The following is an 18573-nucleotide window of genomic DNA, read 5'->3' as shown; positions in this document are numbered from 1 at the left end:
TGTATATGTGTGTGTGTAAGCATATTTGTGGTTGGGAAATATTATGGCTCATTAGAGACAATGAGGATTTTTGTAATTGTAGAGACCAAAGCTAGAATCATAATTCTATTACTCTAATTATTTGTGATCTTGGCCAAGTTATTAATCATCATTTAACTTTAGTTTTCTCTCTATGAAATAATATTGTTTTAAAGATTACCTGAAGGAATGAATGAATTTATTTTATATGTATTTTGTTAGTTGCATAGTGCATATTATATAATAGATAAATAAATGATATTAATTATATATAGTCAAATGATAAGCATGAACCTTAAAAACGCTGACTTTTATAAAACTTTTATTCAGTGTTTTGATACCATGATTATGTGTAGTATGACTAATCATGTTGAAATCTTTCAAAAATCTTTTCTCAATATGTAATACACTTATCATTAAATATTCTCTTTGGATATTTAGTGACAAATTTATTCTCTGTCTGAAACCTGTACATCAGCTGTTCCTTTGCTATTATTTCCTCTGTTAATCAGGGTAATTAATACAAGCTGCCGAAACATGCAAATGTCATAATGCCAGTGACTTTAAACAGCCAATAGGATTCTTCTTGCACAGCTTTCCTCCAATCAGCAACCAGGAACCCTGGGTGACCCCATCTTGCAATCCTGCCATCTCAGAATGCTTCATTTTCAGTCAAATGGACAGGAAAAAGCACACGGTAAAACCACACTGCTGTTGATTGTTTTAGATTTGATATGATGTATCATTTCCCCTCATCTTCTTGAAACTCAGTTACACAATACCAAAGTGTCTACTAGGAAAGCAAAGAAATGTAGTCTTATTGTGTGTCCAGTAAAAGAGAGTTAAGAACACTTAGAATTTGTTATAAAAATGATACATATGTTGAAAATAAAATGTACAAAAGTAAGGAAAACTCATTATAACATAATAGTTGGAAACTTTGTCAAATAAATATGTGAAATTCAGACAGCTGTGTAATCTTGAAGTCTTAAATTTTATAGACAAAAGATTTACAAAATTATTCACACCGAAAAAAAAATGGACTAAAGTAAAAAGCATTTCATTAAAAACCTTACAACATAGAACTAACGTAAATATACTTAGAAATCATTCTGTATTAGATTAATTGGGATAGATTCCTAAAAGGCCCAATGGGTCACTTATAGGTCTTTCTGCATACACTTTCATTAAAATATTCTTTAATATTAGTTCTTGATCTCAATATTCTTGATACATTTCTGCTAATTATAAACTACCAATGCCCCAATACAAAAGAGTTTGAGATTATTAGCTTCTTAGTCGTTGAACATGTTTGAAGCTAGCTCTGTGGTCTTTCCTTTAGCCTCAGAATATGACCTTTTAGTCTAATGTCCCTTGCAACAGTAACTGATGGAATTTTTAGAAGTGTACAGGATCTAACTTAAATTCTATGTACCAACACCAAATTTGTAACTTAATGCACATATTGGGTTCATTTAATAATCTAATTGACAGATGTATGTTCTCTAGAGAGTAGAAATTAATCATGTACCCCTATGGGACTGTGATAAGCAAGGTATAAAATCTGAAAAGGGCTCTGAACCATGGCTTTCCTGAACTGAGTTGGTCCACATCATTCGGTATCATCTCTCATGACCTTTCACATTTCATGTGAAATGACAAGTTATTTGGAAACTGAGCCTGAGTGACAAGAGACCGTTTCTATCTTATTATTGTACATGACAATTTACCCATCCTCTATTTTTTCCAGAATCTAAGTGAGCATGGTGTTGGGTAAAGCCTGCTGTCTCTTGTGATTTTGAATGCAATATTATTCCTCCTGGTTGAACAGAGTGCTTAGTGAACAGGTCAGTAGGCACAAAAAACAACAAGCAAGATAAAAAAAAAGTAGCATATAGTATCAAGGGCTAAAGAGAACAAACACAGCAGGGAAAGGGAATATGGGAAGTCACAGTGGGGCATTAAACTTTTAGAAGGTAAACAGCAAAAGCCACACTAACAAGAAAGACCTAAAAACAATGAGAGAACAAGCCATGTAAATTGCTGAGAAATTTTTCTGGACAAACACAACACAAAGTACAAAGGCCCTAAGGTGGGACCTTGTCTCCTGCTTTTTTGCTTTTGCCTTTTGCCCCTGCTGCTGTTCTTTACTGTCCCAATGCAGTCAGTAGATAATTCTTTAAACGACTGAGAGCAGAGGATTTTTTTTTTTTTTTTAAGTTTAGGAAACTTCAGTGGAGTTCAGGGAAGAGCCATGACTTTAACTCTTGGTAGGTTTTTAACTTGACACAAAACACAAGGCCCTTAGATATTCAGTTCTAAAGACATGAGATTTATGTTACATCTAAACGTTGAAAAAATTCACATTAATTTTACAACAGTCATATGAATAATGTTCATAAACCATTCATCTATAAAACAGTGATTTTCTCTTCAATAGTAGCATCATACTCATCCGTAGTAGCAAGTAGTTGTTTGAACTTCTCTTAGCCCACGTATTAATTACCAAGCAATGATATTAAAAATGTGATGGTATATATGAAAGCATTGACTCTAGAGACTTTTTATCCAGGAGCGAAAGCAAAATTAAGTTAACTTCTTAGTCATTTGCATGATGTAGATTTTTAGATCATGTAGGCAAGTCTTTAGGCACCAACAAATGAAATAAAGAAAAAATGGATTCACTGAATAATAGTACATTTCATTTAGAATAATTGAATTTCATTTATACTTGACTGATTTTTTAGGTTTGTTCTGACCTCATTTTTGCCCTTAGACTCTGTATTAGCTTCCAGTTGGTACTGTCACAAATTACTGCAAACTTAGTGTCTTAAAACAACACAAAATTATAATCTTTTATTTCTAGAGGTGAGACGTCCAAAAATGGGTTTTGCTGGGCTAAAATCAAGGTGTTGGGAGAGCTGCTTTGCAACCCTTGTTGGGAGTGATAGGGGAAAATCAGTTTTCTTGCTTTTTCCTCTTTTTTAGAAGCTGCTTGCTTTCCTTGCCTCATCATCTCTATTTCTCTACATTCAAAACTAGCGGGATCAGGCTACATCATATTCATGCTGCTATCTCTCTGGTTTTCTTTCTTCTGTCTTCCGCGTTTTTTTTTTTTTTCACAATTGTTTATAGCAGTTATATTCATAATAGCCCAAAACTGCAAACAACCAGAATATCCATCAACTGATGAATAAATTGTTGTATATCTATGTAAGAAATACTACCCATAAATAAAACAGTAATAAAATACCGATAAATTCAACAGGATGCTTAGACCTCAAAAGCATTATGCAACATGAAAGAAGCCAGATACAAAAATGGTACAATGTATAAAACTCTCTGGAAAAGGAAAAGTTCTGGCTCTCGGCAGCACTGATTGACATAATCTTACTTGCTCTTTATTATATGAAGGAAGACTCTTTTCATTATTTTTGTTAGATTTATAAAAATTAAAGGGAAAAAACTATAGGGAGAGAAATTGGGTCACTAATTGACAGGAGGTGGGGATAGGGGCAGGAAATTTATTGAAAAGAAGAACAGGGAGACTTCCTGAGGTTAGGGAAATATTCTTTATCTTGATTGTGGTAGTGGTTAGAGAACTACACACATTTACCAAAACTTATTAAACTCTATTCTTTAAAAGGATGAATTTGACTATGTGCACATTTTGTTAAAGTAAGCTTGACTTTTAAAAAATATTAAACATAGCGGTCTTAAATGAAGGCCATTAAATTGCTGCAACAGATAATATTAAATCAACATTTTCAAAAATAGAAGGTATGGTCAATCCCTATGTCCTAACCAAAAATATTATTGATAATAACATTTTAATTCATCCGTTTTCAATTTCTCTTGTGTGTATGCCTATATATTATCATGTAATATATTAACACATGAGTACATGTGTATAATTTACACACAAATAACTGGCTCTGTAAAGGATATGCATGCAAAAATTTTGTATAAACTTAAGGCATGCACAATCAGATATTTTGGATATCCCTCATAGTTACTTCCAATTTTCTTTATTTTAATAAATAATTCTCAAACTAATATCTCTGTGCTTGGAGGTTTTATCATCATTTTGGATTTTTTTTATATCTATAATTTTTATTTAGAAAGATGAGAGGAACCGGGTGCCAGTTTGGTGCTTTTTGTACATTGACCCAAGACAAGTATTCACGGCTGCATTTGAAGAGCATGTCCTTTTCTTTTCTTTTCTTTTTTCTATTATAGTTTATGTTCTAGGGTACATGTGCACAACGTGCAGGTTTGTTACATATGTATACATGTGCCATGTTGGTGTGCTGTACCCATTAACTCGTCATTTACATTAGGTATATCTCCTAATGCTATTCCTCCCCCCTCCCCCCACCCTACAACAGGCCCCGGTGTGTGATGTTCCCCACGCTGTGTCCAACTGTTCTCCTAGTTCAATTCCCACCTATGAGTGAGAACATGCGGTGTTTGTTTTTCTGTTTTTGCGATAGTTTGCTGAGAATGATGATTTTCAGCTGCATCCATGTCTCTACAAAGGACATGAACTCATCCTTTTTTATGGCTGCATAGTATTCCATGGTGTATATGTGCCACATTTTCTTAATCCAGTCTATCATTGATGGACATTTGGGTTGGTTCCAAGTCTTTGTTATTGTGAATAGTGCCGCAATAAACATACGTGTGCATGTGTCTTTATAGCAGCCTGATTTATAATCCTTTGGGTATATACCCAGTAATGGGATGGCTGGGTCAAATGGTATTTCTAGTTCTAGATCCTTGAGGAATCGCCACACTGTCTTCCACAATGGTTGAACTAGTTTACAGTCCCACCAACAGTGTAAAAGTGTTCCTATTTCTCCACATCCTCTCCAGCACCTGTTGTTTCCTGACTTTTTAATGATTGCCATTCTCATTATAGTGTGAGATGGTATCTCATTGTGGTTTTGATTTGCATTTCTCTGATGGCTAGTGATGATGAGCATTTTTTTATGTGTCTGTTGGCTGGATGAATGTCTTCTTTTGAGAAGTGTCTGTTCATTTCCTTTGCCTACTTTTTGATGGGGTTGTTTTTTCTTGTAAATTTGTTTGAGTTCTTTGTAGGTTCTGGATATTAGTCCTTTGTCAGATAAGTAGATTGCAAAAATGTTCTCCCATTCTGTAGGTTGCCTGTTCACTCTGATGGTAGTTTCTTTTGCTGTGCAGAAGCTCTTCAGTTTAATTAGATCCTATTTGTCAATTTTGGCTTTTGTTGCCATTGCTTTTGGTGTTTTAGACATGAAGTCTTTGCCCATGCCTGTGTCCTGAATGGTATTGCCAAGGTTTTCTTCTAGGCTTTTTATGGTTTTAGATCTAACATTTAAGTTTCTAATTCATCTTGAATTAATTTTTGTATAAGGAGTAAGGAAGGGATCCAGTTTCAGCTTTCTACTTATGGCTAGCCAGTTTTTCCAGCACCATTTATTAAATAGGGAATCATTTCCCCATTTCTTGTTTTTGTCAGGTTTGTTAAAGATCAGATGGTTGTAGATGTGTGGCATTATTTCTGAGGACTCTGTTCTGTTCCATTGGTCTATATCTCTGTTTTGGTTACTATAGCCTTGTAGTATAGTTTGAAGTCAGGTAGCGTGATGCCTCCAACTTTGTTCTTTTGACTTAGGATTGTCTTGGCAATGCAGGCTCTTTTTTGGTTCCGTATGAACTTTAAAGTAGTGTTTCCAATTCTGTGAAGAAAGTAATTGGTATCTTAATTGGGATGGCATATAAACAGAGCCAAAGACAAAAACCACATGATTATCTCCATAGATGCAGAAAAGGCCTTTGACAAAATTCAACAGCCCTTTGACAAAATTCAACAGCCCTTCATGCTAGAAACTCTCAATAAATTCGGTATTGATGGAATGTATCTCAAAATAATAAGAGCTATTTATGACAGACCCACAGCCAATATCATACTGAATGGGCAAAAACTGGAAGCATTCCCCTTAAAAACTGGCACAAGACAGGGATGCCCTCTCTCACCACTCCTATTCAACATAGTGTTGGAAGTTCTGGTCAGGGCAATCAGGCAAGAGAAAGAAATAAATGGTATTCAATTAGGAAAATAAGAAGTCAAATTGTCCCTGTTTGCAGATGACATGATTGTATATTTAGAAAACCCCATCGTCTCAGTCCAAAATCTCCTTAAGCTGATAAGCAACTTCAGCAAAGTCTCAGGATACAAAATCAATGTGCAAAAATCACAAGCATCCTTATACACCAATAACAAACAGAGAGCCAAATCATGAATCAACTCCCATTCACAATTGCTTCAAAGAGAATAAAATACCTAGGAATCCAACTTACAAGGGATGTGAAGGACCTCTTCAAGGAGAACTATAAACCACTGCTCAATGAAATAATAGACGACACAAACAAATGGAAGAACATTCCATGCTCATGGATAGGAAGAATCAATATCATGAAAATGGCCATACTGCCCAAGGTAATTTATAGATTCAGTATAAAGACTCTTAAGATTACTTTGAGCCATTATTTGCATGGTCCAGGATAATCTCCCCACCTTAAGGTCAGTTGATTAACAACCTAATTCCATCAGTAACTTTAATTCTTCTTTGGATGTATGTTAACAGAGTCACAAGTTCCAGGGATTAGGATGTGGAGATCTTTGAAGGAGCCATTTTTGTTGCCTACCATAGCATAGTCACCTTGATTCAAGCAGTACTTGATAAATAAAACACTATGCTTCCATTTGCTATCTGATAGTGTGATTTTTGAAATATATACTTGATCTTTGATACATACCCCTTTCCTGTTATACGACTTCCAAAATTCTTATAATCTCCAGGCTGGGCATGGTGGCTCACGCCTGTTATCCCAGCACTTTGGGAGGTCAAGTTGGGTGGATCACCTGAGATCAGGAGCTTGATACCAGCCTGGCCAACATGGCGAAACCCCATTTCCACTAAAAATACAAAAATTAGCCAGCCATGGTAGCAGGCACCTGTAACCCCAGTTACTCCAGAGGCTGAGGCAGGAGAATCACTTGAACCCAGGAGGTGGAGGTTGCAGTGAGCCAAGATGGTGCCACTGTACTCCAGTCTGGGTAATAGAGTGAGATTCCATCTCAAAAAAAAAAAAAAATCCTTATAATCTCCAATGTTATGTTTGCTTGTATGCTAATGAGTTGACTGATGTCTGGCAGCCCCTAGGTAGTTTCAGGATGGGGGCTGTTCACAAGAAAGACCAATGCCTGATTAGAAGGTTAGGACTTTCAAGCACTGCTCACCTACCCCTTGGGAGAGAAAAGGAAAGAGAGACTGAAGGTTAAATTGATCACCAGTGGCCAGTGGTTTAACCAAGCATGCGTATTTAATGAAGCCTCCATAAGAATCCAAAAGGACAGAATTGGAGGACTTCCTGATAGCTAACTACATTAAGATTCTTGGAAGATGGCTAGTTCCTTCCACATGCCTTGCTTATTATGCATTTTTCTATCTGTATCCTGTGCAATATTCTTTATAACAAACCAGTAAACATCAACTATTTCCCTGAGTTCTGTGAATGACTCTAGCAAATCAAACAAACCCCAGGAGGGGTCATGGAAACCCTGATTTATAGTTCGTCAGTCAGAACCACAACAAAAACAATCTGGGGCTTGAGATTGGCATCAGAAGTAGGAGGCAGTCTGGTGGGGTTGAGTCCTCAACCTGTGTGATCTGACAGTACCTCTAGATAGATAGTATTGGAATTGAATTGGAGGACACCCAGTTGGCGTCCACTGCAGAATCAATGGCTTGTTTGGCGGATGGGGAAAAAAAAATCCCACAAATTTGGTCATAGAAATCACTGTATTAATAGTCGTGGAGAAGTTATGTTCATGTCCTTTGCCTGCTTTTTAATGAGGTTGATAATTTTTCTCCTGTACATTTCTTTAAGTTACTTATAGGCACTGGATATTAGACCTTTGTTAGATGCATAGTTTCCAAAATATTTCTCTGTAGATTGTTTACTCTGTTGAGTAATTCTCTGTAGATTCTATAGATTGTTTACTCTGTAGATTCTATAGATTGTTTACTCTGTTTCTTTTGCAGTGCAAAAGAATTAGAATTTAATTAGTTTGAGAATTGAGTTTAATTATATGCCACTTGTCAATTTTTGCTTTTGTTGTGATTTCTTTTGGTGTTTTTGTTATTAAATCTTTGCCCATTCCTGTGTCTAGAGTGGTATTGCCTAGATTGTCTTCCAGGGTTTTTTTACTTTCTCCTTTATATTTGTTTTTAATCCATCTTGAATTGGTTTTTGTGTATGGTGTAAGGAAGGGGTCCAGCTTCAATCTTCTGCATATGGCTAGCCAGTTTATCCCAGCACCATTTATTGAACAGGGACTCTTTTTCCCATTGATTGTTCTTATCAGGTTTGTCAAAGATCAGATAGTCACAGATGTGGGGTTTATTTCTGGGATCTCTATTCTGTTCCATTGATCTATGTGCCTGTTTTTGTACCACTACCATGCTTTGTTACTGTAGTCCTTTAGTATAAATTTGGGTAACGTGATACCTTCAACTTTGTTCTTTTTGCTTAGAGTTGCCCTGGCTATTCAGGCTCTTTTTTGGTTCCATACAAATTTTAATATAGTTTTTTCTAGTTATGTGAAAAATGGCATTGGTAGCTTTATAGGAATAATATTAAATCTGAAAATTGCTTTGGGCAGTATAGCCAGGTTAATGATAATTGATTCTTTCTATCCATGAGCATGGAATTTTGTGTGTATGTGTCTTCTCTGATTTCCTTGAGTGGTGTTTTGTAATTCTCATTGTAGAGATGTATCACCTCCCTGATTACCTGTATTCCTGGGTATTTTATTCTTTTTGTGGCAATTGTGAATGGTATTGCCTTTCTGATTTGGCTCTCAGTTTGACTGCTGTTGTATAGGAATGATAGTGATTTTTGTACATTGATTTTATATCCTGCAACTTTGCTTAATTTATCAGCTGGAGGAGCTTTTGGGCTGAGACTATGGGGTTTTCCAGATATACAACCATGCAAACAGAGGTAGTTTGACTTCCTCCTTTCCTATTTGAATGCTCTTTATTTCTTTCTCTTGCCTGCTTGCTCTGGCTAGGACTTCTGATATTACATTGAATAGGACTGGTGAGAGAGATCATCCTTATCTTTTGCTGGTTTTCAAGGGGAATGCTTCCAGCTTTTGTCCATTCAGTGTGACGTTGGCTGTGGGTTTGTCATAGATGGTTCTTATTATTTTGAGGTAGGTTTCTTCAACACCTAGTTTATTGAGAGTTTTTAACATGAAAAGGTATTGAATTTTATCAAAAGCCTTTTCTGCATCTATTGAGATAATCATGTGTTTTTTATTTTTCATTCTGTTTATGTGATTAATCACATACATTGGTTTGCATATGTTGAAGCAACCTTACATCCATGGATGAAGCCTACTTGATTATGGTGGATTCGCATTTTGACGTGCTGCTGGATTTGGTTTTCAATAATTTTGTTGTGGATTTTTGCATTGATGTTCATCAAGGATATTGGCCTGTAGTTTTCTTTTTTGTTATATCTCTGCTAGCTTTTGCTATCAAGATGATGCTTACCTTATTAAATGAGTTGGGGAGGAGTTCCTCCTCCTCAATTTTTTGGAAAAGTTTCAGTAGGAATGATACCAGTATTCCTTTGAACATTTGGTAGTATTTGGCTATGAATCCATCAGGTCCTCGGCCTTTTTTTTTTTTTTTTTTCTTTGCTTGGTAGTCTATTTATTAGTGATTCAATTCCAGACTTGTTATTGGTCTGTTCAGGGAAACAATTTCTTCCTGGCTAAGTCTTGGGAGGGTGTATGTTTTCAGGAATTTATTCATCTCTTCTAGGTTTTCTAGTTAATGTTCATAGAGGTGTTCATATTTTCTGATGATTGTTTTTATTTCTGTGGGGTCAGTGGTACATTGCCTTTATTATTTCTAATTGTGTTTATTTTGACCTGCTATCTTTTCTTCTTTATCAGTCTAGCCAGTGGCCTATCTTATTATTTTTTTCAAAAAAGAAAATCCTAGATTTGTTAATCTTTCAAATGTTTCTTCATGTCTTAATTTTCTTCAGTTCAGCTCTGGTTAATGTTATTTATCATTTTCTGTTAGCTTTGGGTTTAATTTGTTTTTGCCTCTCTAATTCTTTCAGTTGTGAAATTAGGTTGTTAATTTGAGATCTTCCTAACTTCTTAATGTGGGCATTTAGTGCTATGAATTTCCCTCTGAACACTGCCTTAGATGTGTCCCAGAGATTCTGGTATGTTGTATCTTCATTTTCATTGTTTTTCAATAACTTCTTGATTTCTGCCTTAATTTCATTATTTATCCAAATGTAATTTAGGAGCATATTTTTAATTTCCATTTAATTGCATGGTTTTGAGGGATTTTCATAGTCTTGACTTCTATTTTTATTGTACTGTAGTCCAAGAGTGTGTTTGGTATGGTTTTTGTTCTTTTACATTTGTTGAGAATTGTTTGATGTCCATTTATGTGGTTGATTTTAGAGTATGTGCCATGCAGTGAATAGAAGAATGTATATGTTGTTGTTTTTTGGTGGAAAGTTCTGTAAAGGTCTATAATATCCATTTGGGCCAATGTTGAGTTTGGGTCATGAATATGTTTGTTAATTTTCTGCCTTGATGATCTGCCTAATACTCAGTGGAGTGTTAAAATCTCCCACTATTATTGTGTGAGAGTCTACATCTCTTTGTAGCTCTCTAAGAAGTTGCTTTATGAATTTGGGTGCTCATGTGTTGGGTGCATATATATTTAGGATAGTTAGGTCTTCCTATGGAATTGAATCATTTACCATTATGTAATGCCCTTTTTTGTCTTTGTTGATCTTTGTTATTTATTTATTTATTTATTTATTTATTTATTTATTTAAGATGGAGTCTCACTGTGTTGCCCAGGCTGGAGTGCAGTGGTGCAATTTTGGCTCACTGCAACCTCCATCTTCTGGGTTCAAGCAATTCTCCTGTCTCAGCTTCCTGAGTACCTGGGACTACAGGCGCACACCACCAAGCCTGGCTAATTTTTGTATTTTTAGTAGAGATATGGTTTCACCATATTGGTCAGGCTGGTCTTGAACTCTTCACCTTAGGTGATCCACCCACCTCGGCCTCCCAAAGTGCTGGGATGACAGGCATGAGCCACTGCACCCAGCCAATCTTGGTTGTTTTAAAACCTGTTTTGTCTAAAATTAGAATTGCAACCCCTTATTTTTTTGTTCACCATTTTCGTGGTAGCTTTTCCTCCATCCCATTATTTTGAGCTTATGAGTATCATTACATGTGAGATGGGTCTTTTGAAGACAGTATACACTGGGTCTTGCTTTCTTATGCAGCTTGACACTCTGCTTTTTGAACAGACACTTCTCAAAAGAAGATATACCTGCAGCCAAGAAGCATATTAAAAAAAAAAAAAAAAACAAAACTCAATATCACTGATCGCTGAGATATGCAAACCAAACCACAAGATATCATTTCACTCCAGTGGTAAAGTCTATTATTAAAAAGTCAAAAAATAACCAATGATTGTCAGGTTGTGGAGAAAACAGAACACTTATACACTGTTGGTCAGAGTGTAAATTAAATCAACCATTGTGGAACACAGTATGGCAATTCCTCAAAGAGCTAAAAGCAGAACTACCATTTGACTCACAATCCCATTACTGGGTATATCCCCAGAGTAATATAAATCATTCTACCATAAAGACCACATGCATGTGAATGTTCATTACAGCAGTATTAACAAAAGCAAAGGCATGGAATCAACCTAAATGTCTATCAATGACAGATTGGATTAAGAAGATGTGGTACATATACACTATGGAATATTATGCAGCCATAAAAAAGAATGAGATAATATCTTTTGCAGGAATAGGGATGAAGCTGGAGGTTATTATTCTTAGCAAACTAATACAAGAACAGAAAACCAAATACTGCATGTTCCTCTGAGTGGGAGCTAAGTGATAAGAAGTCATGAACATGAAGAATGAATAACAGAGACTGGGATCTACTTGAGGGAGAAGGGTGCAAGGGAGGAGAGGAGCACAAAAGATAACTATTTGATACTGGGCTTAAAACCTGGGTGATGAAATAATCAGCAACACAAACTCTCATGATATATGTTTACCTATATAAAAAGCCTTCATGTGTACCCCCAAACTTAAAATAAAAGATAAAATAGTTTTAGAATGAGAGCAGAGGGGTATATAAGTTTGTTGTGAAATACTGAGGTCTGTTTCTTATATTACATCATTTTCCTAGTCAATCCACTTAGTGTTACCTAGCTAACATTTTCGTTCTTCATAAAGCAGTGCTATGACCTTCCTGTATGCACTTCTCAAATGTATATTTAATTATTTCTGTCACTTTTTTCCTTCAAACAGAGAGTATACGTTTCAGTAGCAAAACAGCTACCAGTGTGTTAGCCGTAACTGAGTTGCTTGATCATGACACCTCAGGGCAGAGCACTTGGTTTTGGCATCTACAAAATCAACAGATCAAATCTTAGCGCGAATAATGTGCCATGTCTTAAAAGAAACTTTAGGGACTAATTTCCCTTAGTCTCCACATCCTGTATTTTTTTTTTCTGGAATGTTAGAAATTATGATGATTTTAATTGGTCCTAGAAATACTTCCCCCGAAAATGACACAAAAACAAACAAAAAAATTTATTGGACCTAAAGAAAGCACAAAATTTTAAATGACGTAGGCTTGCTTACAATATAAAAACAACTAAGCTTGATATGAGTCTGGATTTTGTAGTTTCATTAGTTGGCTGTCAAAGGATAGATTATAGAAAACTACTGTTGCTTTGAAGATGCTCTGCTTCGCTTCCTTAAAAGTAAGTTATTTTGGTTTATTTATCCCATCCTTGGGCTGACCTACTGCCCACCACACTTGACTGAAGAAAGAGTGTCATTTATAGGGCAAAGGAGGAGGACAGAAATCAATATCTGTCTTAAATGTAAATCATCAAATAGATTGTATATAAATGATAAGGAGAAGGTGAAGGATTTTATTAGTTTTAATCATCGGCTTTAAGTAAACAGTGATTTATCTTACAACCTGAAAACTTGATTTTCAATAATTTGAGATGAGATAGGTTGGGAGTAGTACATCTAGGTAAATGCTATTGATTATTTAACTGCTGAATTATTTTCAACTGAACAAAACCCTTTGCTTAACACAATCAGAAAGTATTTTAAATTATTCAGCAGATAGAAACATAAATTTCCCAAAGAATTCCATCAGTGGTTTGCATGAAGCAAATTTGATGAAACAAAATGCATTATTGTATAGTGTTTCTGTTTTTCAGAGATATTAGTTATATTAATAACTTTTAAATTAATTTCACTTCAGAGGTCTTCTGAAGATAACATAAATATTTTACAGATAACAAACTGAAAACACTTTAAAAAGGACTTAAAAGTACAGAAAAAGATAGGTCAGTTGACAGTAGGGATGTTTTCCCTGGATTCTTTAAAAGTATCTAGAACTCTACTCTCAAAGATGAGAGTTCACCTTTGAACTGCTGTGCCCTCAGTGACCCATCTAACATGCATTTATGTGAGGCACTATGAAAGTACAAAGAAAAATAAAAGGCCTTACTTTTAAAAGTTCAGATCATGGAGAGTGGAGAAAGAAAGAGATGAAAACAAACAATCATATTAGAATCTTACCAATACTATAATGAAAAGCGGGGCACAGAGATGAAGTAACTCAGAGAAGCAAATGGTAACATTTTAGGAGTACACAGCTCAAGTTAAAACACACAATGGAAATTACCATGGGAATTCTTTCCATCCACCCCTCAAAAAATAGCTATACCATGTAACTCTGAAAACATTCTGTACCTGTAATTTAGACTAGGTCAGCAGCACGTGGTCTAAAGGTATGATAGTAAGAACTTTCTAAGCCTGTGCTAATTTGATCAGATGAATTCCAACTGATGACATTGAGTGCGCTGCAAAATATATTTTTAATACGGTGATAGGCTCAAAATCAAACAGACATATCTTTTTTAAAAAGTGTTATGAAGTGTAATTTTTCAAAGGTAAATTGTCCGTTGGAATGTGATTATCACGAGCCTCAGACCCTAAACTGAAAGCGGTCATCAAGGAAAACAATAAGCTCCCTTTAACTGAACTCTAGGGAATGAGTGTTTGTAAAATAAAATCAGACAGCACTAACCAACAAATAAAAGGTTTGTATTCTAAATGATATAGTAATATGGGCCTCAAAGCAAAAGGACTGGTTGTTAAGAGTAAATATATAATAAATATAATAAAAGCTAAAAATGACAAATTTGGACAATCAGACTTTTGATTTTTGTGTGTGTGCTGTACTCTCTCACAACAGAGGAGACTGTGGGCTTAAGTAAAACCTTTGTTAGAATACTGTGCACACTTTACACTACTTTTAATTTTGTTCCATAGTATGTGCAGGTTGTGCACTGCACAACCCTAGAGACACCATTCACTTTGCACAATTCACTTCATAGGATACTTTTCCAGAAGACAGCAGTGAGGTTTCATGTTTCAGCACATCACTGCACTTCAAAAGATGGAAGTAGTGTTTGGAGGAAGGGATGCTTATTTATATTTTGCACACAAGCCCCAAGTTACTCTTCAAAGGAATTTCATAGTATTCGATTAAATGCTACAGGAAATTTTTCCTTTTATTATTTTTGCTTTGATATCAAATTGATAAAAACTTGAAAATAGATTGGAAAATAAAGTGGACAGTTCAGCCTTGACAAGCACACATATCAGAAAAGAGTTTGTCTTAGCACCAAGGGAAATGTGAAAATTGAAACCTCTCCAACCTTTTAATGTGGCATTCACAGAAGAATAATCCAGAGAAAAAATTAAAAAGAAAGAAATAGAGTTAACAATATATATTAGGCAAAAATGTTGCATAAAAATCTTCTGGAAAAGGACACTTCAGAATTTTCTTGTCTTATAAAGACTGTTGCTGAAAAATGCTCAAAATTTTAAAATAGAGTCTATGTTTAAATAATACTATTGTTATATGTATATCATATATAGATGAAACACCATGCAATGTGTCTATCTCCTATGACATACTGTAATACACATTATATGGCATATTATAGGCTTTGTAAGAGTCTTCAACAATGAAATTCTTAATAAAACCAGTATTTCTAACACTATTTTTCCTTACAGTATCTTTTGCCTCCAAAGATCCACCTAGTCGCATCCTGTGGAAGAAATGATGTGTGGAGTTTGTGTTGGAAAGCACTGTTTTCATGAAATTCTACATAAAAGAATACAGATTCTATATGAAAAATCCAGACTTATATTTCATCAAATATATTTGGCTATACTTATTTATATTTAAAGAGTTAAACCTAAGAAAATGTAATGAATATAATTAGGAAGAAGGACATTGACTTGAGAGGTGGAAAGAAAACTATTTTTTATTTTAATCCTTTTGGACTCTTAGCCATCTTTGCCATTAGAGGCTGGGTAAAAGAACTTCCACTTAATTAACTGACATTGTTGATCTGAATTAATGACAAGATTCCTAGCACCTGTTTCCAGCTTTCTCCAGGGAGCCAGTTGAGGGGAAAGGGCAGATTGAGAGAGTCTCAGTAGGGTAACTGAATCCAGGAGGTAGGGAAGAGGCTAATTTCTACTATAAGACCTTCATTAGTCATCTGTTGAATGTCAGTTACTGAGCTTGGAATATTGCTTTAGCAAGAGGTGAAAATACCCTTTTAAAAATAAATCTGCTCAAATGTGCATGACTTAAGTTTCCCTTTAACAAGAAACACACTTAAAATTTCAGCTCGTTCAGTCAAGTAGCAATGAAATAAATGTGAAAGCCAGCAGATTTTGGTCTCAAAAAAATCTCATTGTGCAAAAATTAAGAAAGAGGAAAATCAGTGTTGTTTAAAATGTATTTCAAGACTATCAATATGACAGAGCCCAAATTCTGACACTGATTCTCTTTTTCATTCCTTGTAATTAATTCTACTGATGGTAAGGACACATTCTCTTTCTACAGAACTCTAATTTTTTTAATGCCAAAAGACTGATGCTGTACTCACTTGGTGGAATTAAAAATAACTAAAGATCTAAAAAATATCTCAATTGCCTTCTGTAACCTAAAAATAATTATTGACTATATCTCAATTAAAAAGCAAAACAATGAGAGAGACAGAAATGGTTTATGTCCTCAAGATCTTCCATAGTAAGTGCTCATTGCCATTTTTTTAAAGCACTACTTATTGGCATAGTAAAGACTGCTTGTGTAAAAGAAGTAATTAAATACAAACTTTTGAGGCATCAATATAGGTTTAGCTGTTTAAAGATTATTTGCCTTTACTATGTATAGTCAAAAAAAAAATTATAACTGTTAAATTGTCCAAGGATATTCCCATCTATAATGCCATAGGGAAAAATATAGTGTTTTCAAAAAGTAAATTAAATTCCAGGAAACATATAAATCATAATAGAATAAGATAATTTACAGTAATTTTAGATATCAGTAGAAATAATTAGTATCAAAGTACTTTATTTTGAGATTGCAATATTTGAATAATTTTTAAATCAAAATGTTAATTTAGTTTTGGCCACTGGCAGTAAAGCAAATTAGATATAACAAATTATTTCATACACAAATAAGTAGTATTTACATAAAATTAACATAACAGTTTGCATTCTGTTGCCGATCTGCTTGTAAATGGTAAGGGTAATATAAAAGAGCCTCTTCATTCTTCCCTATAAAATAAGACAGAGAAAATAATAGACTAAATACAAGCTGTGAATTCCTGTGAAGTTCAATTTCTCCTAAGGGCCTATATGGTGCCAATCTGCAGCCGGCTCCTAAAATAAAAATTCCAACATTTAGCTGTGGATCCTGAAAGGGGCCAAAGAAAGGCCATTTTAGTGATAGATACTTCCTGGTCCCTGGTGGAAAAAATGGTAAATAAATTTTGGTGTGAAACATCTTTAAGATAGGCTCCCAGGATTTTTACTGATTAAACAAAGTCATCAAATACCCAAGGGAAAGTCAACATTATTTAGACTAAGCAAATAATATTAAAATCAAATAATATTAAACCTCCACTCCCCCAAAATGAAGATTGAGTGGGACAGCAATGAATGGATTAAATAGCAAATGAGATGCAACTTAAGAGAGAATGAGTTATCTGGAAGATAGAGCAGAGTGACCCAGAAAGTAATACAAAGAATCATTAGATGGAAAAATAAAACGTTTAAGGAGATATGAAGTTGTATTGTATATCTAATCATGGCACCAAAAGAAGAGAAGAGAGAAAATGAGGAGAGGCAAATTTGAACAGAAAATGACATACAAACTGGGCATGGTGGCTCACAACTCTAATTCCAGCACTTGGGGAGACTGAGGTGGAAGGATCGCTTGAGACCAGGAGTTTAAGTCTGGAGTAAGCCATGATCTTGCCACTGCACTCCAATCTGAGTGACAGGGTGAGATCCTGTCTCTTTAGGAAAAAAAAAAAAAAAAGATAATTGAGATTTGTGCGAAAGAACCCATAGATATTGAAGCAAAAGTCAAATTAATAAAATCCATATTAGATACAATTCTGTGAAAGTACAGAATACCGAAGCAAAGAAAAGATTTTAGCAAACTCCAGAGAGAAAATACGGATGAATTTCAAACAAACAAACTACAATAAATTAACAGTTGATTTTTCAAGAGTAGTTAGAAGCCACTGGAATAATAGTTTCATTATAAGAAAACAACTGTCTACTTAGAATTCTGTATCCAGGCCAGGCACGGTGGCTCACACCTGTATTCCCAGCACTTTGGGAGGCCAAGGCGGGCAGATCACCTGAGGTCAGGAGTCAGAGGCCAGCCTAGCCGACAGTGAAACCCCATCTCTACTAAAAATACAAAAATTAGCTAGGCATGGTGGTAGGCACCTGTAATCCCAGCTTCTTGAGAGGCTGAGGTGGGAGAATCGCTGGAACCCAGGAGGCAGAAGTTGCAGGAAGCAGAGACCACGGCAGTGAGTGGAGACCATGCCATCGCACTCCAACCTGGGCAACAAGAGTGAAACTCTTTCTCAGAAAAAAAAAAATAAAAGTGTATCCTGAAAAACATATTTTGAAAAAAGAAAGTTTAAGGCAAACACAAAATTAAAATTAAGAGCTTAGCTTACCAGTAATAACAGATTTAAGAAATTTTTGAATGTTATTCTTGAGGCAGAAATAAAATGATTTCAGAAAAAGATCAGAGATTGAAGTTGAAATATTGAGTGAAGAAATATGTAAGTCTGTAATCTAAACATACCATTGCTGCATAAAATAATAATGACAATGGTTACTAATCTGTAGGATTTTACAACAGTAGAAGGCAGATAAAAACATCAAATGATCATAGCAGGTAAGTTGAGAGACAAGATGATGCTGTTAAAGTGGTCTGAGGTACTTGAACTTTTGGGGAGAGGGCTGTAATAACTTTAGACTTTCTTGAGTTAAAGGCAGTTGTTAAAA

At 35.0% G+C, this 18573-nt stretch overlaps 1 long non-coding RNA gene across 4 annotated transcripts in view; it reads right to left on the bottom strand.

Annotated features, from left to right (window-relative positions):
- LOC105475609 (uncharacterized) overlaps positions 1-18573 on the bottom strand; it is a 765655-nt gene that overhangs the window by 332732 nt on the left and 414350 nt on the right. The window contains exon 5 of one of the 4 annotated variants that reach the window (XR_011622193.1): positions 4432-5741. The exons of the other annotated variants lie outside the window; for them this stretch is intronic. This is a non-coding gene — a long non-coding RNA (uncharacterized lncRNA). Of the gene's footprint in view, positions 1-4431; positions 5742-18573 lie in introns of those variants that run through there. 4 annotated transcript variants of the gene reach the window in all.

Source organism: Macaca nemestrina, chromosome 4, assembly GCF_043159975.1.
Source record: "Macaca nemestrina isolate mMacNem1 chromosome 4, mMacNem.hap1, whole genome shotgun sequence".
In the NCBI taxonomy this organism is placed as follows: Eukaryota; Metazoa; Chordata; class Mammalia; order Primates; family Cercopithecidae; genus Macaca; species Macaca nemestrina.
Note: the sequence above shows the minus strand (reverse complement) of the source record. Positions and strands in the feature narration are given on the sequence as shown.